Source organism: Acomys russatus, chromosome 18 (genome assembly GCF_903995435.1).
Source record: "Acomys russatus chromosome 18, mAcoRus1.1, whole genome shotgun sequence".
Lineage (NCBI taxonomy): Eukaryota > Metazoa > Chordata > Mammalia > Rodentia > Muridae > Acomys > Acomys russatus.
In genome coordinates this window covers 61,964,848-61,988,625 of record NC_067154.1, presented here as the reverse complement: position 1 = coordinate 61,988,625, position 23,778 = coordinate 61,964,848, and the positions used below count along the sequence as shown (strand labels likewise).

Sequence of the window (23,778 nt, the reverse complement as noted above, 5' to 3'; positions counted from 1 at the left end):
TCTCTGTGTAGCCCTAGCTGTCCTGGACTCGCTTTGTAGACCAGGCTGGCCTGAAACTCAGAGAGATCCGCCTGCCTCTGCCTCCCGAGTGCTAGGATTGCAAGTGAACGCCACAGCACCAGGCTACACACTGGATTCTCACAGTGGAAAGGGAGGGTTGGTCTAGTCAACTGTGGCTTCTCTAACAGACCTGAGTCCTTAGCCCCATAACAGCACAACAGCAGACTGCAGGGCCTGGGACCTCGGAACTTAGGAAGGTAACTGGAATCTCCTTCCATGCCTTCCCTGCCCCAAACACAGGGTTGATCACATCACATCACAAGGGCAGCAAACAACCTTACTGGCTTTAGCTTGAGGCTTGCTGTCAGCTGCCAAAACTACAGTACAAGTTTCGGTTTTCAGAGCTTTTTGGTCTTAGGAACAGGAGCCAGGGTACCACGGACTCACGCCATCCTCTCTATCTGGGAGGTTTGAATGAATGACGCACGGGCCAGTGGGGTGGGTCTCTCACCTTGTCACTCAAAAGGTACTTCTGCTCTACCTTGCAGCCTCTCGGTTACATCCCAGATAACAAATGGAACAGGCCCTTGGAAACCCGGGTCTGGAGCTGAGGGGCCAGTCTGTTCCTCAGATGTTTCAAAAACCGGCTCCAACTGGACCCCAGAGGGCGGCCTGCCTCTGAGGGCAGCTGGGAGGCCATGTGGGGATGGAGGATGGCACCTGTGCCCAGGGCTATCTTAAAAACAGCCTGGCCAACATAAACCCGGGGCCCACCAGGCAGCTGAGCTCGCCTGCCATTTCTAGGTTTCCTCTGACCGCAGTCGCTTCTCGGCTTCCTCTTCTGCCTCAGATGGGCAGGTTTCCAGGGCTGTCAGATTTTTCTTCTGCCCAAGTTAACAGGGACATTGATTTTGGAGGAAGGCAGTCCCTTCCTCCCACCCGCATCCTTGCCGGGGCTCCTGGCTGAGTCTCGCCAACGCTATGGCATTGTCTGGTTTTATTAGTACTGCCTGGCTGAGGCCTCCCTTCCCAGTGGCCCTGGTGGCTCTGGTTTCCCGTACTTGGCACGTTGACGTGCATTTTTGGTCTCCCGGGGAGACACTGCTTACCTGGCTAATGGGCACTTGACCCCCCTGGTTCCCAGAGTGGACTTCTGTACCACAGCGGGACTTGCATCTGTTTTCACCACAATCGCCAGGAGGGAGTCATAGCGATGTGACCTTGCTTGGCTGGCTTTGAGATTGATGAAAATCGGGTCACTTTAGGGGTTCTGATGGCTCTCAATAAAGGGACCTTAGAGGGCCCTACTGTACGGTACGCATGGAGGGGACTCGGGGCTCCTTTCAGAGTTGAAGGCGTGCCTCTGAATCGCTTCCCATCTGGCAACTGAATTGTAGGTGTCCATTTCTCTGAAGACTTGGCCCATGAAGACAGGAAGTAGAATTTTAAAGAGAAGACTAGAAAGCCCTTCAGAGAAAAACACTCCCTGTTGCCCAGGGTAGCAGACAGAGGCAAAAGCCCTTACTATACCGCTCGGGGCTCGGCATCACCCCGCCCCTGACCGCCTCCTGAGCCACATCTTGTGTGTCCCTGAGCACTCCCTTGTCATATGAGTCCCTTGTCATCACGCCTTCAGAACTGTCCAGCTCTCCCTTCACCTCTTCATGCGTCCCTCTGGAAGCCACCCCCTCAAGCCCTTGCTCAAATGTCACTTGCACAGAACACTTCCCTAGCCAGGGGTCCTGTCTTCTGTCTTCACTGCACTTTGAATCCTGTCTTATCATTATGGCAGACTGATGGCTGCACGCGCATTTTCAGTGCACACTGGACCGGTGTCTGTTGCCCCAGCCATGAGATCTTCAGAGGTGCTCCGACACTTAGGCTGCTTACACCACAGACAACTGCAGTGACGGGCCACCCGTTGCCACACCGCAGCTGCTCAATCCTTGTTCGACTGTGCAGCTCCTTTGCCTACCTGGTGTGCCTCTCCTGCTACTATTATTGCTCGGCAAGGAAGCCCTGCTGCCCCAGAGGAGGACAGAAACTTTCACTTGCCAGGAAGACCCGTAATGTTCCAGAGAGTCCGGGACGCGTATGTCTTAGTGAGCGAGACAGCGTCCGCACCACTCCCTGAAGACAAGTTGGCTTGGTGGATTCATCTGGCTTTACATTTCCCACAATGCAATGGCAGACTGGCGTGTCTTCCTGACTTCCCATGTTGGCCAAGATGAACGTGCCACATTGGTGATAATGTCAGTAAACTCTGAGGCTGCCAAGGAGTGCACGAAGTAAGGGCCAAGAGGAAGCCGACAGGGCCGCAAACATGCAGGCCCTGGAAACTGTCTCATTAAGAGAGGTGCCAGCCGCCACACCCTGGATGGAAGGGCATAATTGGTGAAAACAGCTAACCACAAACAGCATGACAGCTCTGGGCCTGCAGTCCTTTTCTTCACTTCAGGAGCTGTGCCCCGCCCCCCCCCCCCCCCCCCTTTCTCCAGAGGGAAAAGGTGCCAAAGGGAAAAAAAAAAAAAGGAAGCGGGGCATGGTGACATAGCTCCTGCCTGATACACAGGAAATCCCTTCCCTCAGGCCTTCCCAAGAGCCATTGGGCAGCGTCTCTTTGTTGCTAAGCTTGAAATCTCAATGTGTCTATCCAAAGAAAGTGCTCTGACTTCCAGAGAAGTTATCTGAACCCTGCTCTGCAGAAAACGGTTTTCTGAGTGACTCTGGCTTTTCCCAAGAGGGCACCTCATAAAATTACTCTCGGCTTTTGAGAGACTTATGTGTGGGGACACAGACTAACTACATCCTGGGTGGACCCTACTGAGTAGGTGACCCACAAAATGAACAAAATAAGAGGCCCTCATAGATTTGTTGTTTGTTTGCTATGCTAAGGAGACTGAACTGAGGGTGTCACACATGCTAGACAAGTTGTCCCACCACGGAGACATTTCCCCAGCCCTTTCTTTGTTAAATTACATCTAGTATAATGTGTTTATGACAACTCATTAACATAAGTGAACACCTCCATCTAGTAAATGCTCATATAGCAAAATGAAAGTGTCACAGTTCTCCAGGAGGTGTGCCTGCTCAAAGTTAACAAACACAGAGCTGGGGAGACAGCCCAGTGGTTCAAGTGTTTGCCATGGAAGTGTGAGCTCATATCCCCGGAGTCCACAGAAGCGGTGGCCACCTGTAACTCCAGATTTGGGGAGATGAAAACAGGAAATCCCTGGAAGAAACTGGCTAGGTAGACTAGCTTTATTGGCGTGGTCTGTGTCTGACCTTTAAAGTCAAAAGCATTACTTACTAACATGGAGACATTGGTATGTCATCATCTCTGAAAAATAAAGGTTATCTTGATCCCTTTTGTGTTGGGGGTGCATGCATATATGTACCTGTTTGTGTAAGCCAGCTCCCAGGATGCACCTGTCTCTATCCCCCAGTATTGCAGTCACAGGTATGAGTGGCCATGCCTGGCTTGTTACCATGAATCAGAACTCAAGTCCTCATGTCTGTGTGTCAGACACTATTACGCTCGGAGCCATCTCCCAAGCCCGATATATGCCTTTTGTAAAACACTTTAGCCATAAATGCGGCTGGGAAGATACCTCAGTGGTTAAGAGCACTTACTGCTCTTCCAGAGGACCCAAATTCAGTTCCCAGCACCCACATCCGGTAGCTCACAACTGCCTATAACTATAGCTCCAGAGGATCCTACACCCTCTTATGGCTTCCACAGGCACGCACACACACATGTAGCATAAATACACACACACAAATAAGAAAAATTTAAAAGCCATAAAAATGTCTCTACTTGTTAATATAGTAATCTCGACCTAACAAACATGTTCTGAAAGATGTAGTGATCACCCTTGTATGCACCCGGAATTCCAAAACCTGGGAAGTGGGGACAGAAAGACCTGGAAGCCAAAGCCATTTCAGTTGCATAGTGAGTTTCAGGCCAGCCAGGCTAAAAATTAGATATACAAAGCACTTATCGTAAAATGTATCAAAAATTGTTATGTTACAAATTATAGTAAAAACTAGAGACAATGTCTATACTCAGCCGCTGGAGAATGGCTAACTAAATGGTTAAGGTGAAAACATTTGACATCTATTACTCATCTGTTAAGATCACAAGGATTTTTATAGCAATTTAAAAAGTGAAGATAGGTCGCAAGCCTCCTCAGTGGGTAAAGGCACTTGTCACTAAGCCTGACTATGTGAGTTCAGTCCTACAAACCGCTGTCTGACTGCTGCCACATGTGTGCCACGGCACATATGCGCGCACGCACACATAGATTAATTAAATGTAATAGATGGTAAAGAAAACACACTGTAACCAGTCAAACGTGTAACCCTTATGGCTACAAGAAGATTGAGACAGCACAGCAAGCAAATATTAGTGTGAATTTTACATGAAATTGGTAGGCTCAGAATGATTTCCTCCCTTTTAAATATTTTTAAAATGGTATTATTCTTGTGTGTATGTATGGTGTGATGGGGCGCATATGCCACAGCATGTGTGTGAAGGCCAAAGCTTTGTTAAATTTGTTCTTTTCTTTCCAACACGCAAATCCAACTCAGATCATCAGGGCTTGTATGGCAAGCACCTTCATATCAATCAGCAAGATAGCTCTGCCATCTTGCTAGCTCTGTCTCTCTCTCTTTTAATTTTTGTGTATGGGTGTTTTGCCTGTATGTATGTCTGTGTACCACATGTGTGCTGCATGCCCAAGAACGTTAGAAGAGGGCCTCAGATCCCCTGGCACTGGGGTGTTCTTAGCTGCTGAGCCATTTCTCCACACTCACCCCCAATGTTCCTTTAAAAAAAATTCTTGACTGCTGTTAAAAGCAAGGACAATTATAAACTCTAAGTATCTGACAAGACTTGTCTAGAAAAATAAGGGCACCTGCTGGGTTGTCTTGATGATTAAAAAGCTAATGGGTGCAAACCACCTAGGTGTGACCCTGGAGTTCTGGAAGGCTTCCCTCCTGCCCCTCTCCTCCTCACCCCTGCCTCCACTCAGCTGTATCCCAGGGGGCAGCGTCAACACTAGGCATGTTGCTGTGCTAGGAGACCAGCTTCCTGTCTGGCTCTCTCTCCTCCTCAGCAAGAGCGCTTTCTTTGCTGTTCATCGCTTTTAACTCATGACTTCGCGAGCCCCACAGGCTCTGGCCACTTGTATTTCCCAACTCTCTTCAAAATTAACTAGTTCCTTTCTCTTTGGTTAAAACAGTTTTTAAAAGCAATAGTAAAAAGCACGGAAGTTCTGCAAGATAATAAACAACACAGGATCACCAGCAGTTCCAGCAAAGGAGTTAAGCGCAGTGCCGGGGAGATGGCTCCATGGGTGAAGTAAGTGCTCCCTGCACAAGAATAAGGGCCTGGATTTGGATTCCCCGGCAACCACGTAAAACGCCAGCTATGGTGGCACACGCCCATGATGCCAGCGCCAAGGAGGATCGGGGCACTTGATGGCCAGCCAGTCTAGCTCCTGGCTCAGTGAGAAACCCAGTCTCAAAAACAGAGATGGGGAAGACGCCAGATGATCGGCCGACGATTGACAGAGATGGAGGAAGGTGATGGATGTCAACTTGTGGCACAGTTGAGCACACGCGCACACACACACACACACACACACACACACACACACACACGCACGCACACACAGTGTGTGACTCAGGTATTATGTATCCACAACAGTGTTCTTCAGAGTAATCAAAGATGAAATAATCCAAGTGTGATCGTGAGTTCTCCAGTACTACAGAAACACGGCACTGATAACCGGCTTTTATAAGAGGAGAGCCTCCTTGTGGGAACTCTGGTCCGTTACTGGCAGGCACCAGTGCTTTGGGCCTGTGTCAGTGTAGTTGGCACTCATGGAAGGGTTGGTGAAGTAGAGTTGCCAACCTGTTGCCAGGAACCAAAAGAGAGGATGAGGAGGGAACGGGAGTCCCACAGTTAGCTCCCTTCCCACAGCTTACGATCTCCCACTCACGCCCGTCATTCAAAATGTCCTAGGCCCCTCACAGTGCAGTCTGGGGCCTGAGTCTTTCACACACAGCACACGTGTCCAAGGCACATGCGGGATGGTGAGTGAGTTCAAGGCCAGCCTGGATGATTTAGTGAGACCCTGGCGCAACATAAAGTAAAAGAAGCTAGGAGGGTACAGCTGGGTGGTACAGTGCTTGCTAGCATGTGGTAGGTTCAAGGCCCAGGACCACACACAGAGGTACATGAATACAAACACCCCAAAACATTCAATGTTCTGTTTTACACATCTCACAACACTTCCTTAAAGCATATGGTGTTAATGATGGCAGCCTTCCATCCTCTGAAAGTCCTTTCTGGGGGTGACAACTTAGGTAAAGGATGTAGGAATCATAGAAACCCCAGGTATGGTGGCAAGCCTAAGGGAAAGAATGTGCTCTAAAGCAGCAGTGGGTTCACTGTGGGCTTCTAGAAGAGGTGGCAAAAAACAAAACAAAAGAAAACAACAAACACAAAAAACAAACCCAGAAGAAAGTCAAGTGGAGACGGAGGGGTGGGATGGAGGAGCAGGGGTGGAGACAGCAGGGGAGTAAGGAAAACAGAAGCAAGTCGAATCGGAGTCTGTAAAGTCCTTGGGAGCCCTTGAGAGTCTCCTGGCCCCAGCCTCCCACTTCCTGCTGTGTGACTCTTTGGGCTGAGAAGCTGTGCTTTGTTGATAGGGTTTTCACTTTCTTCCCATGTTGCCTTGCTCCCTCTTGGCTAGTTTTTTCCTACTGTTGTTGTAATTTTTCTGAGGATGGCGGGTTTGGCATGAACAAATGTCTGCCAAGGACAGAACACACACAGGATTGCTCGAAAGCATAGCTTGGTAAAGTAGGAAACTTAGCTGGAGTTACTTCTAAGAGCACGGATGAGGGGCTGCTTATAGGAGGGTGCGTAAGCTGTTGCACACCCAACACACCCAGCAACAAGTAGTGCCTCTAAAACAGTGAGCGGCCACAGGGATGTTAGTAGCACCAGTGTTGTGACTGTCACATGTACATCATCGCAGCTGCTTTGATTTCAAGACAGCTAGTGCCATGTCACGCACATCTGTCTTGCCAGGGTCTAGAAGCACCTAGGAGACAAGCCTTTGGGCACGGCTTGTGAGGAATTTTCTAGAATGGGTTGGGAGGGAGGACCCATGCTAAACGTCGCTGGCGCCATTGGATGAACACCATGTCCCAGGCTGGAGGGACAGAGAAGGGTGGCTGAGTTCCAGCATGCATTCTCTCTGCTCCCTGACACAGGTGCCCCCATCTCAAACTCCTGCCATCCTGAAGGACTGTACACCCCAAAAAGAGAGCTGAAATACACCCTGCCTACCTGCCTGCCTTCCCTAAGGTGCTTTTGTTGAGTATTTTTTCCCAACACCACATAAAGTTGAAATTTTATATCAAGTCCCTTGCTGACAGGATCTGTCTCTGCTCAGTCTCTAAAGCTTCCTGGAGTCACCCCAACCCCTTCTCTGTGCTGCCACCTACAAGGCTTTTCTTGGAACGAGTGCATGTTCTGCATTGAGCTCTTTCCCAGCTCCGGCCTGCAGATGTGATCCGCCCAGGCTGAGCTCTTTCCCAGCTCCGGCCTGCAGATGTGATCCGCCCAGGCTGAGCTCTTTCCCAGCTCCGGCCTGCAGATGTGACCCGCCCAGGCTGAGCTCTTTCCCAGCTCCGGCCTGCAGATGTGACTTGCCCAGGCTGAGCTCTTTCCCAGCTCCGGCCTGCAGATGTGATCCGCCCAGGCTGAGCTCTTTCCCAGCTCCGGCCTGCAGATGTGACTCGCCCAGGCTCCTGGTTCTTTCTCGCATGCTATTCTGCAGCTAACGCTACCGTGAAACCCCACTAAGACCACGGCTGGGGATGTCACTGTGACATCCAAGCTCGATGACAAACCATTTGACAAGCCACACACAAACGACCTGAACACTAGTTCATTATATTGCTGATCCATTCAACCCATGGACCATTCCCAAGATCAACAGGTAAAACATGGGGGGAAAAAACGTATTGGGTAACAGTAGTGCTTAGTATTAACTGTCAAGGTGACAGAATCTAAAATCACCTCACAGATGGCCTCTGGGCATCCCTTTGGGGGATTGTGTAGATTGAGCTCACTGACGTGGGAAGAACCTGTGGATGGCACCATTCCATGGCCTGAGACCCTGGACTGTATAAAAGGAAGGAAATGGGTCACCCATGAGCACCCACCCCTCTTTGATTTCAGATTGTGGCTACCATGTGACTGGTCTCCCTGCTCCCTTAACTTCCTGCCACTATAGACTGTACCATGATCTGTGAGGCAAAAATAACCCTTTCTTTCCTTAAATTGCCTATTTACGTATTGCTTACTTTGGATTTTAGAGACAACGTTTGTAATGTGTAGTCCTGGCTGCTCTGAGATTCACTCTGTAGGCCAAGCTGGCCTTGAACTCAGAAATCTACTTGCCTCTGCCTCCCGAGTGCTGGGATAAAAGGGGTGCATGACCACTGCCTGTCTCTCCCCACCCCCCAAAGCCAAGCTGCATCCTGCATCCCGTACACTACTGATGGATACACTCAGGCTGCTTTGCTTAAGGACAATTTAAAAGGCAACATTCAGGAAGAGAAATGGGGCGGGAGGTTCACCAACACCGATCACAACAGAAGCTTACTCGGCTTCTACCCACCTTGCTACCCACAATGACGCCTCTGTTCAAAGTCAGATGGCCCTTAGTGTGTCTGTGGCAACACGTCCCCTTGTCACTGTTAGCAAGAAAGAAAAAACTAATTCGCCATGGTTTTCTTTGAAGGAAAACAGCCACACCAGGAAGGAATCTTAAACAAGCCATTCCGCGCATCACACCGATGATGGACAGGAACCGTTGGCAAGAAGAGCTGAGCTGTTCGTGCCTGGCCTGGGGCAGACTTAGCTTCTGACCTGAGGTGAGGTCCCTTGGGTGTATTAGTTTCCTGCTGGCTGCCTGCAGAGCAGACGGAACACAGACTTGAAACTCTACCATGATCATGCTGCTCCTTCATCGGCTGAGTGTGTGCTGGGAGCCCTGGGTATTGGCAACGCAGACCCATCCTTGTCGCCGTGGGACCTCCAGTGAAAGACAGGCCCTGCCGTGCACTGCCACACAGGGGAAAGACACACAAAGGTCTCACAAAACAGACATGGAGAAATACTGGTGTGTGAGGTCATGGAAGGCCTTCGGGAGGCATGCTCCCAAGCCCGGAGGCCGCTGGGCAGAGGAAAGATCATAGGTGAATCCTGAGGCAGAGGGGAAATGCTAAGTCTCACACTCCACCCTGAGCCCTTGGAGTCGGGGACTGATTAGCTATTCAGTCATTTCTACATGCACTCAACTGCAGACGAGCTACCCACAGCAGAGGAGGGCAGGCGTATGTATATCACAGTAAAAGGTGCCTACTTAAAGGATGATTCACTTGTTACTGAATCAAGCTTTCACTCCTTCACCCTCTTCAGTGCCCTGTTTCCCAAACTTTCACTGGAATTGGAACCCTCCAAAAGAAGTGAATTTCAATGTATTTTTTATATATGTGTGTATATATGTATGTATGTGTGTATGTGTGTATGTGTGTGTATGTATGTGTATGTATGTGTGTATGTGTGTATGTATGTATGTGTGTATGTGTGTATGTATGTATGTGTGTATGTGTGTATGTATGTATGTATGTGTGTATGTGTGTATGTATGTATGTGTGTATGTGTGTATGTATGTGTGTGTATGTATGCATGTATGCGTGTATGTGTGTATGTGTGTGTATGTATGTATGTGTGTGTATGTGTGTATGTATGTATGTGTGTATGTGTGTGTATGTATGTATGTGTGTATGTGTGCGTGTATGTGTGTATGTATGTGCATGTATGTATGTGTGTATGTGTGCGTGTATGTATGTGTGTATGTGTGTATGTGTGTATGTGTGTGTCTGTGTGTGTGTATTGTGTGTCTGTCTGTGTGTACTGTCTGTCTGTGTGTGTCTGTGTGTGTGTGTCTGTGTTGTGGTGGTGTGTGTGTGTGTGTCTGTGTGGTGCGTGTCTGTCTGTCTGTGTGTATGTCTGTCTGTGTGTCTGTCTGTCTGTGTGTCTGTGTGTCTGTCTGTCTGTTGTGTGTGTATGTGTGTGTGTGCGTGTGTGTAAATGCGGTGTATGTGTGATTCTGCACATAAGTCCTCCTGTTGGCGCACCAGGAGTTCTTACCCACTGAGCTATACCTCCACAACCCAAAAAGTCAATTTCAAACAGGAGGTAGTACCTTTCGTTGTCTTTAAATTCTGAAGTAGATCAAAATAACTTTAACACCAGTGTGTCTGGGATTATTAAGCTTAAACCAGGTTGTCAGAACTGCATTCACTCTCTCACAATGAACTCTGAGTCCGACGTGTAACAGCCTCAGGAGGCATGGACTTGGGAGGTCACTGGGTCATGAGGGTTAGGCCTCTCATGAACGCAATCTGTGCGTTTATGAGAGAGTAGAGAAGGGAGGCCTTTCCTGGACTCGGAGTCTCCACAGGAAAATGGACACCTGTGCCCAAGAAAGAGCCTCCCCTCCCTGTGTGGCTGTTTCACTTGCTAAGAAACATCTACTCAAGACAGCAGAAAATGCTACTTCAGAGAGAATGCTCTTTCCCCCTCCCCCTCCCCCAGAAAGGAAAGGAAAAGCCCTAACTCTACATTTAGAGGATTTTAATAAAGGGTCCTCACAGTGTGAGGCACTTTGAGGGGTGGGGGTGGGGGGTCCTATTGACCAGTTCCAGACTTTATCTGGGAGTCAAGAAGACAGTTCCTGACACCTCACCTCTGGATTCTCCCATGACAGCTCTTCCTCCCTCAAAGCTGCTCCTCTTATCGGGCCAACGTCCCTTTTTAAAAACAATTATGTTTAATTTCCGTGTGAACGTGTGTGTGTGTGTGTGTGTGTGTGTGTGTGTGTGTGTGTGTGAGAGAGAGAGAGAGAGAGAGGTGTGTGTGTGTGTGTGTGTGAGAGAGAGAGAGAGAGAGAGAGGTGTGTGTGTGTGTGTGAGAGAGAGAGAGAGAGAGAGAGAGGGGTGTGTGTGTGTGTGAGAGAGAGAGAGAGAGAGAGAGAGAGGGGTGTGTGTGTGTGTGTGAGAGAGAGAGAGAGAGAGAGCGCGAGCGCACGGCCATGCCACAGCACCCGTGTGGCAGTTAGGAACAGCGTGTAAGAGGCAGTTCTCTCTGTCCTCCATGTGGGTCTCATGCCATGAAGTCAGGTTGTCCAGCCTGGTGCCAGGGACCTTTGCCCACTGAGCTAGCTCACTGGCCCAGGGACAATATCTCTTGAATCAAATTTCTCAGGAAACGTTCTAATGACTTTTCCATTTGGGCTGATTCTGAACAGGGTGGCAAAGAGGTAACCCTGGCCAGATTAAGCCTAAAGGGGCTTTATTGGCTCAGGTGAACTCATGGCTACAGGGCCATAAGGATCTCACAGGTGACAATCCACAGAAATGGAAGGGTTACCGATTGTCCCGGCTGATGTCATGTGTCCTGGGTTGAGCTGGACACTGTGGCTGGTGGAACGGAGTCTGCTGATTGGTTGTTGTCCTAGGTCCCAGACTTAGGGCTAAGGCTGAGCCCAGAAAACATGGGCTGAGACGTGAAGAGGGGAAAACAGATAGTGAGGGTGGACGTAGCTCAGTTGATAGAGTGCCTGAGTGGCATTCACTGGGCCTGATGCCCAGGCGCTACGCAAAACTGGACATGACGGCCCATTCCTGTAGTTCCAGCATTTGGTAGATCTCTGTGAGTTCAAAGCCAGCCGGGTCTATGAAGAGACTTCCAGCCACCTGTGTTCAAGCTCAAGACTGCGAATATTGGCACATACCTTTAGTCCCAGCACCCAGGAGGCAAAGACAGGCAGACCTACAGGAAGATTTAAAAAAATAAAATAAAATAAAATGAATAAAAAAAAAATTTTTTTAAAGCTAAGGAATTGTGGTAATTTGAGTGAAAATGGCTCCCATAGCCCATAGGGAGCGGCATCATTGAAGGTGTGGTCTTGCTGAAAGAAGTGTATCAAGCCAGGCCCAGTGTTTCTCTCTCTCTTCCTGCTGCCTGCTGATCCTGAGGTAGAACTCTCAGCCCTCTCCAGCACCATGTCTACCGGCAAGCCACCATCTTTCCCGCCATGACAATAAGGGACTAAGCCTGTGAACTGTAAACTAGCCCCAGTGAAATGTTTTCCTTTGTGAAAACAGTTGCTGTAGTCGCGGTGTTTCGTCGCAGCAATGAAACCTTAACACAGAGATCAAACTTCTGTGCCCATTCCTGTTCTTTCCAGGAGTGTTTTAGCAGAAGCCAATGCCCAAAAACCAAAGGCTCTCACCCGGGTGCTTCCAGCAGTCTGCTGAGGAAGGCCTTGCCATGGGTGGCACGCCTTGCCTGCTTCTCCCACATAAGCAAACACATGTGAACCTGCACCAGAAAACCGGGGGGCATCGATGCAACTGCCACGGCAGACCTTGTGCAGGCTGTGCAAAGTTACCTACCTCACTGCCTGCGCGACTGACCCTGTGTGACTATCTATTACCAGGACACACCCTTCACTGTTTCCGAAGCAATTACCTTCCTCTCTGGAGGGGCTGACACTCCAGATTCACGGGTGATTGATGCCCGTACAATTATCTAGCACAGTGATAACGCCGGTGATTGATGCCTGTGTGATTATCCGCCAAGATGATACCCAGGCAAACGAAAACTGGCAAGTTCTGTACGTTCTAATAATAACCCTCGCCAGCACGTGGAAGCCAAACACTTAAGGACTTAAGGCAGGTCCTCTTTGAAGATGAAAGGCCACCCGTACACCAGCAGGCATCCGTATGTTCGTAGTCTGTACGTTTCTATGTTGTCACACACATATTTGGGTGAGGAGTCCCACCTTCATGCAGTAGTATTTAAAACAAAACTCGGGGGTGGTGAGGCTGGCAAGGCCCTTGCTGTCACATATGCCCCGCACGGTGGAAAGAGAGAACCAAGGGCTGCAAGTTGTTTTCTGACCTACGTGAGCGCACCATGCCACGCACCCATGTCCCCCACTTCCGTCCACCAATCAATATTTTTGTTTTGCTTTGTTTTCTTTTTCTTTTTCGAGTCAGGGTTTCTCTATCCTAGACTCACCTTGTAGACCAGGCTGGCCTCGAACTCACAGAGATTCGCCTGCCTCTGCCTCCCCAAGTGCTGGGATTAAAGGCGGGCACCACCACACCTGACACCAATCAATATTTTTAAGAAAAAGAAGAAAAAAAGTAAAGGTGGAATCAAAGTTTAAAAATTACATTAACATCACGGACCTTTCTCTTTCTAAAATTCTGATTCCCCGGGCTGCTCAGTGAACATGCGATACTAGCTCCCCCTGCAATCTGTATGTATTTCTGTTCGAGACACTGGTTCCTAGAGACCGCGTCGCTCAGGCTGATCATCTCTGGAACGCAGTGGTAGTGGGTAACTGACAACAACAATTCTGCTCCCCTAGGCAGGGCACAGATGCTCCCAACAGCGGTGCAGGCCCAGGTAACAGACAAGGCCGAGTTTACAGTTCACTTTCTAGCCTCCATTGCCCTTCCCCACCAAAAGAGCACTTGGTCTCTGAGCCAAGGCATGCTCAGCCATTTCTCCCCCCTCCCTGTCTCCAAATCAGTGTTCTTAGCATTGAGAAGCATGTAATATCCCCCATAGAATTGATGATTTTCTTTGTTATTATTTTTAAAAAACCTGCTAATCCATGAAGAGTCTCTTCCTGGGTAATGTTAATTCAGCTGCCTGTTTTATAATAGGATTACATTTTCCAGGATTTAAAAATCCCACGTGTTAACTACCAAATAGATTTCTACAGCCGCTATAAAATCTAATTTAATCCCCATTGGCATTGGGGAAATAGCTGAGGTACAATTTACATCTAACTACACTTAACACCCTACAGCCTCCAATAAATACATAACATTTCTTTTGAAGTTATAAAAGGAAACTGTTTAGTGGGCTAACTGGGTCTCACGAGTCCAATCATGCAATGTCTCTAAGGCAGAACAAATGTTGTTTACATGCGGGAAGGATTATGGAGAAAGTTTGTTTAAACAGATTAATGCATGTTTACCTATATTTATTCGACCTTCTACGTTATGCAAATTCAAGTTAAAGTGATCTTCATTTCTCTCATTTGAAAATAATTATAGAGGAAGTCAGCTATTTGGTCTGTTAGCATTTAGTTTAAGAACCTAATTAGCTTAGAATACATTTCAGAATAAACAGCAGCAAACTCAGGCAGAAGGCTGACACCATGTTTTGCTTTGCAAAAAGGGGATGGAGGGGCATGGGTGGACCTGGGGGGCGAAGACAGGGATTAACAGGTCCCCTTTTGTCTGTTAGCCCCTTTTTAAAATGCAGTGGGCATGAAAAGGCCTCACAGGAAAGTCAAGTTTAGGCTCAATGAAACATACGCGCATTTCCTCTCCATCCCCCTTCCCCTCCCTTCCCCTCCCTCCCCTCCCACTCCCCTTTAGACAGGTGACTACAGGGAAGTCCACGACAAGACAGATGGGAAAAGGGAAATCTCGGGCCAATGCCCACTCAAGATGAAGGAGGGTAACACAAGGAGGCTGGGGTGCAACATGCCAAAGAGGCCCTAGCCCTGGGAAGCTGAGCGTGGATCTCAGGGCACTCCAGCCTCTTTAAAGATGCAAATTGCAGTCAAACACGGAAAACAGTAGGGCTCTGTTTACCCTTTCAGAGAGGGTGCAAACTGCTAATCAGGCTCCGTAGCTGGGCTGGCCACTTTGTTTATCAATAAACAGGAAGACAGTTAGACTATAATTTTCCTGCCTGGTCCTGGTGGCCAAAAGGAAACGCTGGCAGCGTGATAGTGCTGGGATCCAGTTGTACAGAAACCCAATTATTATTGGACTAATGCATGGGTGTTTGCAAGGCGCACAGGCGTGCTACACATGTCCATGAAACCATGTGAGACATATTGGCGACGAGCTTGGTGATGCACGGGCTAAGGAGAGCTGTCAAAATAGGTCTGGGCCTCCAGGGGCTCAGCTGTGAAGCTGTGTTGCTTGAAGACCCACTCAAGCACTGGACGTGAGTTAAGATGGCAGGCAGATGGGACTCTTTTACCAACTCGGTTTGGCTGGAATCAGACAACAAAGAGTCTGAAGTGAGAGATTTTATTGGAATATGGTCTAATGGCTACTGCATGCTCTGTTACCAGAATGTCTGTTATTCTAACGTAGGCAGAGTATATCTGCCCAAATCTAAAATCCGCACAAGATCGTAAGCTTAAGCCAGAATAAACAAGTCTCCACATGCTCAGGCCTTCGGACAGTCCAAACCGCTGCTTAGCTCTCTTTCACTTGGTCTTTATAGATGCATTTGAAATGAAGATATGTCCAACGTGGCGTTGTTCCTTTAGCCCCAGCACTCAGAGACAGAAGGATCTCTGTGGGTTCAAGGCCAGCCAGGTCTACAAAGTGAATCCCAGGGTCACACAATGAGAGACTCTGTCTCACAAACCAAACAATGTGCATTTTTGAACACATGAAAACTGCTAAGTTGGCAGGAAAATGTGCAATATGCCCAGGGCCATGATCTTCACAAGACGATGCTTCTGTTAGTGCCGAGTCAACCCATACATGAGTAATAATGACAATACATTGCTCACCTAGAATTTACTCACTCATCAGATAACTGCTGTGTAACTGCTAAGCATGAGGCACTCTGGTAAGTTGTGAGGGCACAGTGGAATTCTCTGTACAAAGCCAAGAGTCTGGGAGGCAAGCAGACACTGGATAAGCCGTTCTATCGTTTCATGGAGCTGTTCGATACTAGCTTACCCAACCTTTTTTTCTTTTCTTTTCTTTTTTTTTTTTCTTTTTTGACAGGGTTTCATTTAGCACAATGTAGTCTTCAGGGTAACATGCCCAAGGCTGACATGACATTCCTAAGCACCCTGTCTGGCTTCATGCAATGCTGGGAATCAAATGCAGAGCTTCGAGTATGCTTTTTAAAAAAGCAGTGAACCAACGGATCCATACCCTCAGCCCTGACCAACCTGTGTTCAATTCTACGCGGTCCACAGCAACCACCCTGGCTGTTTGAGATGGGAAATGCTGGCTAACTCTATTAAGGCATGTTGACTAAGTGAAAATTCCAAATGGCCTTGTTTTGATCAAATGTGGTGTTTGGATTGAGGCCTGCCTGGAGACTCATTAGCTGTGATACCTTGAACAAACTTGTTAGCCTCTCTGTATTCTCCTTCGCCTGTCACTGAGAACGAGAGCTGTAGGAGACTGAGGCGAAGCGTCCATTCACGATATTTAGAAACAGTGTTAGCCAACAAATGAACTCACTAATTCTGGTGTCATCCTCAGGCGACTGTCAGCACCACGGTCAGCTCCCGAGCTCCAAAGACTGATGGGGGAAACTGCCTTCAGCTGCCACGTGGGCAAAGGGACCATCCTCCTGCTGAGCCTAGAAGTGGGATATGGTAGTGTTTGGACCCTCTTGACTCTCAAACTTGAAGACAGATGACTGACCCCTAAGACACACAAACTGACTCCAAGTCTGGGTCTTTCACGTCTATCTCAACTTCCCTTTGCACTAAGTGGGAAAGATTTTCCTTATTTCTTTATTGCCCCTAATGTGTCTAGCCACACACCAGTCCAGAAAAGAGGTGCCCTTGACTCCTGCAGGCTCCCATCACAGCCAAGGGGAGTAGACCAGGAGGATGAAATGATTACTGAGAAGTCTATTTCTTGGGGGACAGTGGGAGAGGGGAGTTGACAAGGTTTCTCTTTGTGTAGCGTTGGCCATCCTGGGACTTGCTCTGTATACCATGTTGGCCTTGAATTTAAAGAGATCCACCAGCCTCTCCTTCCCAAGTGTTGGGATTAAAGGTGTGTGCCACCACGACTTCTACCATGTATTGGGTGACTCCAATAAATTATTGATGGAGAAATCTGAGCTGTCTTTAAGAAGCCTATTCTCATACAAGTCAGCTCTCTGGCTCACCCTTTTCCTTAAAAGTCCTGATCTCTTCAAATGTATGCCCAGAGAAGTCATTCTGGAAGGCACTTTGTAGCTAATTAATAATTCATCCAAGAATATATCGCTTTCTTTAACCAAAAGAGGATGGGAGTCTAGAGACCGGTTACCAACTTCTAGAAGTTAAGTTCAGATCACTAAAGCCAAGCACAATCACATCACATGATTGCACGTAGAAAAAGAAAAACGTATTTGACAGAGAGGGCAGGGCCAATCTTCAGTATAAATGCTTCCTTCGGATTAATTATCAACTTTTCTTTTACCAAAGAAACCGTCTTCCTCATCCTATTCTGTACAGTAGTAGAATAAGAATCAAACCACGGGACCGGAGAGATGTTTCGTCAGCTAAGTGTTATTTACTGCTCTTCCAGAGGCGTCAGATTTGGTTCCCAGCATGAACACGGCAGCTTACAACCTCATGTAACTCCAAATCTAAACACTCTCTTCTGGCCTGAGTGGGTACCAGGAACACAGCTGATGCACAGACATAAGCACAGGCAAAAGACCTACACATATGAAAATAAATTTATTAAATAAAATTTAAAATAAATTAAACAAATATCTTGGGGCTATTCTGTGAAAATTGTGTCCTTGTCTTATGGTTTTAAAAAAAAATTTTAAAGGAAAAGCTTCAATTAATATAGTGTGGGTGAGAGTATGTGAGTGAGTGAGTGTGAGAGAGTATATCTGTGTGTGCGTACACACACATGAAGGTTGACACTGGGTGTCTTTCTCAGTCTCCTTCTGCCTTAGGTTTTAAGATGAGTTCTCACTCTAACGCAACGGTTCCCAACCTGTGGGCTGTGACCCCTTGTGGGGGAGGCATGGGGCTGAACAACCCTGTCACAAAGGTCATCTAAGGCCATCAGAAAATGCAGGTAATTTGCATTATAATTCATCACAGTAGCAAATTTACCACTGTAAAGTAGCAACAAAAATAATTTTACACAGCTCTAGGAAGGTGGAGAATCCCTGCTCTAGAGCGCATTGGCTCAAGGGCTGGCCAGCAAGCCCAGGCATCCTCCTGTCTCCGAGGCCCCAGCACAGGGACGGAAGCCTGTTTGCAGCCATTGCTCCTGCACCTGCTCCTCCTGCTGGCCTTGCCTGTGTGACCCGGGGTGGAACTCAGTCTGCTTACTTTAAAACTCATCTTGCAGACTGAGCCGTGTTGCCAACCCCTTTTAGCCTAAATGTTAAGCTGAAACTCATTGGCTGGCCTGGTCTTTCTGAAGCCAGAGCTGTCACATTGTGGGTCATCACCAGTCTTGATTGGATTCCTAGGAATTGCAGGGGAAGAAATAACTGACAATTTAAAAGTTTCATCTCTTTGTGAAGAGACTTTGTGGAGCTCATTAGATAGAAGCCTCCAAGTGCGGTGGCTTTCCACTAAGAGGAGGCCAGGTCTGAGGAACAAAACAGTGAGGAGCAGGAGGAAGGTTGTTTGGTGTTGTTTTTTCTCTTTTTTTCACAATTATTCCTCAGGGGTAAGGTTATGTAAGGGTATGAGGGGATTATTAAACGACTGGAAACACTTTACTGCTTGCATAAAACCTTGCACAGGTTTTTATTTCAGAACCTTTAAGGATCGAAAAGACCTTGCGGGGTTCCTAAGCACGGTTCAGCTTTCCATACTGCTCTGAAAAGACTCCCAGATGCCCCGATTGCTATTGAAGAAATCTTCCAAGCTCTTTAAATAAAGGCAAGTCACCTGGGCGTAGCCCTTCCCATCCCAATCCACAGCCCTATTGAAGAGGAGCTGGCTCCTGTGAGCATTTAATCACATGCACTGCAAATCCTCCTGTTTTCCCACTCTCGTTTATTCCAACAAAACCAGTAATGCTCAAGATTCTAAAATCTAGCTAAGTGGATCTGTGTATGAAGTGTGTGTATGTGTGTGTGTGTGTGTGAGAGTGTGTGTGTGTGTGAGAGTTGTATTGTGGTATATGTGTGTGAAAGTGTTTTAGTGTGCATGAGTGTGAGAATATGTATGAGTGTGTTGCACAAGAGAAGGAGAGACAGCGAGTACATACGTTTAGGATGGGGAAGGGTCTTCCATCTGTCGGGCCATGAAAAGCATTGTAGAGGAACTCTGGAATTAACTTTTATTTAAAATTAACTTTTAGGGGCTGGAGAGATGGCTCAGTGGTTAAAAGTACTGCCTGCTCTTCCAAAGGACCTGGGTTCAATTCCCACTACCCACATGACAGCTCTGACACCCTCACACCAATGCACATAAATTTAAAATTAAATTTAAAAAATAAATTTAAATTAACTTTTATTTTAAAACTTTATTCATTTTTGTGCATATGAGTCTATGTGTGTCTTGAACATTCAGGAGCCTGTGGGGATGGTGTCCGGAAATTGGAGTTACAGGTAGCCTTGAGCGAGCCCGTGGATGGTGGGGGCTGAGACTGGAGTTACAGGTAGCCTTGAGCGAGCCCGCGGATGGCAGAGGCTGAGACTGCGTCCTCTGCAAGAACAACCAGTGTCCTTAACCACTGAGCATCTCTCCGGCCCAAGAACTGACCGGTTTAAAGCGGTATATGTGTTCCAGGCATATTATACACCTTTAATCCCAGCACTTGGGAGGCAAAGGCAGGCAGATCTCAAGTTCAAGGCCAGCCTGGTACACACATAGTGAGTTCTAGGACAGCCAGAGCTACCTAGTGAGACCCTGCCTCTAAATAAATAAATAAAATCTTAAGAAGGTGTGTGTTGGCTGGGCTAATGGCTCAATAGTAGCACACTTGCCTAGCACGAGGAGGCTGTAGGCTCATCCTCAGAACTACAGAAGGAAAAGAGAAATAAAACGCGGATCCAAAAAGCAGACCTGCATCTATCAGAGAGTAAGTGTATTAGATCGCTTACTCATATGAGAAAACACTCGATGTGCTGGTTTGAATGAAAATTTCCCCCCACAGGTTCATGTATTTGAGCACAGAATGATTCTAGAACTCACAGCTCGATAGGCCAATGACCTTGGTCCCTGGTGGGTGGCTGTTTGGGGATGTTATAAGGTGCGTCTTGCTGAAGGAAGCAGACCCCTCTCTTGGGGCTTTGAGAGTTTGAAAGATGGGGGCCGGTTCTAGTTTGCTCTTTCTACTTTGTGCTTGTGGCTCAGGACATGAGTCTCCTGCTACCACACCTGCTGTCAGCTGACAGTGCGTCTTCCCTGGCATGAAGCTCCAAACCATGAGGACAAATAAACGCTGCCTTCTAAAGGCTGCCTTGGTCGTGGTGTTTTCTCACAGCAGAGAAGTAACTAGCACACTTGATAAAGCCAACTTGAGGATGCGTGTGCTTATTCATAGTTCGAAGGTGTACACATCGCGGCAGGGGAGTCACGGTGGTAAGGGCTTGGGGCGAACGGTCGCACAACGTCCAATGAGGATGCAGCAGAGAGAGAAATCGATGCTCAGTTCAGGACCCTCGCCCTATAATGGCATTGCTGATATTTAAGGTGGGTTTCCTCACCTTCATTCACCCATTCAAAAAACTTGCTCACTAACATGACCAGAAGTGTGTCTCTCCCAGGTGACTCTGTCTGTCCATATGACAATTATTATCAGCCATCACGGCAGTGGCAAGCCTGTGAGTGACGTTGGTTGACATGTGGGAGCTAGGTCATGACAGGCAACTCACATGGGCAGATGGGGTGACCCTGTGTCATGTTAGGTATTAGAGAAACTGTTGAGGGAATTTCTATTTGGAAAAGAGGACAGGTGGGACAGCTCAGTATGGGAACACAGATGCACGGTGTTGCCCCACCTCACTGTCCAACAAGCTTTAGGCCTCCGGGGTGTCCTGTTATCCAAGACAGAGACACAACAAAACAGTGAAACAATAGCCTGGTATCATGGTGGTTTTTGAGAACTGCTGGAGTCCCAACAGCTGATTAGAAGGTACAAGTATCAAATCTTTGACGGTGTCACCACAGTTGCTTTTCACAGGGGGAGGGGGGAGCTGGGGAGACCAGCGGCCATAAGCCAGTTCAGGCAGCTGTGGGTCCTCCACCAGTTAAAGCAGGCACCCTGGAGAGGCATGTTCTAGAGCCTTGGCTTTCCCAAGGTGCTACACTGACCCCTGGCCACCTTCCCTCCAGGAAGCCCTCTAGAGGGAAGCTCACCCAGGACACCTGCTTCCTCTGCCCCCAACTGCACAATCCTATTTCCCTAAATGGCCCTGGCCTTTTCTTCCTCTTCCGAGAATTGCTCAAGGATGAAGTCTGTGGTAACCACAAAAGCAGGTCGGGCTGGGGCCCCACCTTTAATGGAGCACTGGGAAGGGAGGAAGGTCATCCTAAGCTACACAGCCAAGTTCAAGGTCAACCCAGGATGCATAAGGCTGTGGAAAAATGAGCTACGGAGATGGTTCAGTGGGTTAGAACACTCACTCTTCGTGGCAAACCCGGCTCAGCTCCCAGGTTTTATACACTTGCAAGTGGCTCTGTGGAAATGCACATTGTTTTCATGATAAGAACACTGCACAGAAAGCCAGGCAGGTAAAATACAGAATCAGCTAATTAGCAAAAAACAAACGTACACGGTGGTGGCTCACAACCATCCACAACTCCAGTTCTGGAAGATCTGACACCCTCTTCCAACCTCCATGGGCCCTATACCTGCAAGCAAACACTCACACACATAAGTAAATAAATCTAAAAGTTTCTTTTCAAAGAAAGAAGGAAGGAAAAGAAAAGAAAAGAAAAACTCACTTAGAATCAAATGAAGGAAAAAAAATTCTATAGACCTGAATTTTTGGATCTTTGACTATTATCACCATTAGACAGTGGCTCTCCATGGTGGAAGTCATGAAACTACATTTTTCTTGTTCGTCAAAATGCCGGGTTTAAAATTTTCTTAAACTTAAATAATTAAAGAAAACACTAAATTTAAATTTAATAACTGCTTAAATTGCTACTTAGGGAAATAGTAGGGCCTGGTGTCAGGACCTCAATCCTCCATGATGTTTCAGCCTCACCCAGTGTCACGATGACTCCCCAGGGCTCTGCTCATTGGCACGTTTGTACTGTGGTCTGTCAGGCAGCGGCTTAGATGGTCCTGTACCTCCTTATGCCTTGAGACAATGGGGAGAGTGTTTCTACCACCCACACTTGAGAAGGTGAGTGATTTTGAGCTGCTAGAACTATTACTGACAGGAAGAAAGGAGCTACTTGCACACAAATTGGATTAGCAGGGCAGGGTTACAGTCTGCTGGAAGGGTTATACACTTAGAGCTTTTCTGTGAACACTCCTATTGTTTTCATGGTAGGGACACTCCGTGGAGAACCAGACAAGTAAAATAGAGTCAGTTAGAAAAAAGTAAATAAAAATAAAAATAAATGAGATATAAAATGATGTATCTCTGGGGAGTGGTGGCACACGGCTTTAATCCCAGGACTCGGGAGGGGAGGCAGAGGCAGAGGCAGGTGGATCTCTGTGAGTTCGAGGCCAACCTGGTCTACAAAGAGAGTTCTAGGACAGGCAGGACTATACCGGGCTACCCTGTCTCAAAAACAAGGAGAGATAATTTCAAGAAAGAAAAGAGAATGACGCATACAATAGATTTCACACTTATTTGGATATTTCAGATGAACTGAAGTTACCAGGTGTGGTGGCCTGAACAGGAACGGGAGGGAGGGAGAGAGGAAGAGAGGGAAGGAGTAAAGGAGAGAGGGAGGGAGGGAGGGAAGGAGAGAGGGAGAGAAAGAGAGAGGGAGGGAGGGAGGAAAAACAAAACAGCTGGCCTAACACTTGCCCTGCATGCATGAAACTGGATAGTTGATCCCTGAACTATTTAATAAACAAAACCAGACGCAAACTCCAAGTCTTATCTACTGGACTTTGGTTTTGGGGTGACAAAGGAGTACAGGGTAAACCTGGGTGTTTATTTGGGTCCACAGGAATGCACCTTCGTTCTGAAAGGGGATCCCATGAGAATCTAATAGCTGCTTCATGAGTAAGTAACAACCAAGACCTCGGGATGCCTCAGTTTCCCTACTTGCAGAAGGAATGTAATCGTAGTGCCTGTTTGAGTTGTTGCGCAGTTGACAGTGTCTGGTATTTTGTCGGCACTGTTTAAATGTTTGTTAAATAAACTAAAACACGTTCTCAATGGCGACTTCTACAGCGCTTGGCTCCAACCTCTTTAACAGTTACATATCAAACATGGCACTCTTGTCAAACGCTTAGATGATGAAACCAAAATCCAAAAATGCCTTGAGATGCTAACTATGAGGCACAATATATGAGATTAAATTAAAACCTCTTTCATTTTTTTTTTTTCTGTGTCTGTGATAAAATAGCCTGATACAGTCTAGTGTAGTAGTGTACACCATTAACCCCAGCAGAGGCAGGCGGGGATTTGCTGTGAGTTCAAGGCCATCTTGATCTACAAAGTGAGTCCAGAACAGCCAGGGACACACACACACACACACACACACACACAGAGCCTGATAAGCAACTAAGGAAGGAAGGTACACTTGGTCACAGCGGGAAGTCAGGCGTGGCCCACCCCAGGCCTGGCCAGAGGCTCCTTTGCAGGCTGTAGGTGGTCATGCCCGCATCACAACTAGAAAGGAAAGTTGGTTTGTTTGTTTGTTTGTTTGTTTGTTTGTTTTATTTTTTGAGACAAGGTTTCTCTGTGTAGCCTTGGCTGTCTTGGACTCATTCTGTAGGCCA

General features: G+C 47.6%; 1 protein-coding gene across 1 annotated transcript in view; it reads right to left on the bottom strand.

Moving 5' to 3' along the window:
* The window catches only part of Pcca (propionyl-CoA carboxylase subunit alpha), an 842,751-nt gene that overhangs the window by 489,389 nt on the left and 329,584 nt on the right, over positions 1-23,778 (bottom strand). The gene's annotated exons all lie outside the window — the stretch shown is intronic.